Source organism: Bison bison, unplaced genomic scaffold, assembly GCF_000754665.1.
Source record: "Bison bison bison isolate TAMUID 2011002044 unplaced genomic scaffold, Bison_UMD1.0 scf7180017864233, whole genome shotgun sequence".
NCBI lineage: Eukaryota > Metazoa > Chordata > Mammalia > Artiodactyla > Bovidae > Bison > Bison bison.
Window position 1 is genome coordinate 5,990,012 of NW_011494805.1, and position 1,155 is coordinate 5,991,166.

Consider the following 1,155-nt stretch of genomic DNA (forward strand, 5'->3'; position numbering starts at 1 on the left):
GGGGGGAAACACTGAAGAAAAAGAAACATCTCAAAAGTGAAGACAAGCAGTAGCTATCAGAGAAAGTGATAAATATAAATGTCAAAGATCTAATATACATATAAGATGGAACAGTGTTTCTCTAAAGGTGGTCAATAAGGCCATTCTGGAAGGAGGGACGATTTGAAAGACAACTGGACTGGCCTTTTTAAAAACAACGCTGTGAGAGAAAGATGGGTTACTGTTCTAGATTTTAAAAAACTAAGGTGGAAAATTAAATGCAATGTATGATCTTTGAATCTTGGTTTCTAGAAGTATAAGACATTTTGGGACATTTAAGGATATTTGAATATGGCTGGATATTAAAGAATTGCTGTTAACTTTCTAGTTGTAATATGAATTTGTGTTTAGAAGGATGTCTTTATTCTGAGACAATGAATGCTGAAATATTTAGGGATGAAATATGTTGTCTACTATTTCAAAAGTTTACAGATACTTGTAAATATATGAATATTTACACATAAGTAAAATATAGCAAAGATTAGCAACTGTTGAATCAGAGATGGGTATAAATAGTCCAATACTTTGAGTGTTTGCTTCTGTTTGAAAATACACATGATAACCACAAAGAGTACATACGCACACTGTATGTTTTCCCTTTGAGAAAACTCCACCTAGACATACACTCAGATGTCTCTAAGTGACATTCAAGACACCACTTCTCACAGAACTTAGGGTCTGCACTGGGCACCCCAGGGATCACTGTCCTATTTAAACACCGTCGTTTCCATTTCTCCTTGAGTTCCACGTTCCTTTCACCCATTAGGGAATAGACTTTGGGCTCACCAACCTAGATAGCATATTCAAAAGCAGAGACATTACTTTGCCAACAAAGGTCCGTCTAGTCAAGGCTATGGTTTTTCCAGTGGTCACGTATGGATGTGAGAGTTGGACTGTGAAGAAAGCTGAGCACCGAAGAATGGATGCTTTTGAACTGTGGTGTTGGAGAAGACTCTTGAGAGTCCCTTGGACTGCAAGGAGATCCAACCAGTCCATTCTGAAGGAGATCAGCCCTGGGATTTCTTTGGAAGGAATGATGCTGAAGCCGAAACTCCAGTACTTTGGCCACCTCATGCGAAGAGCGGACTCATTGGAAAAGACTCTGATGCTGGGAGG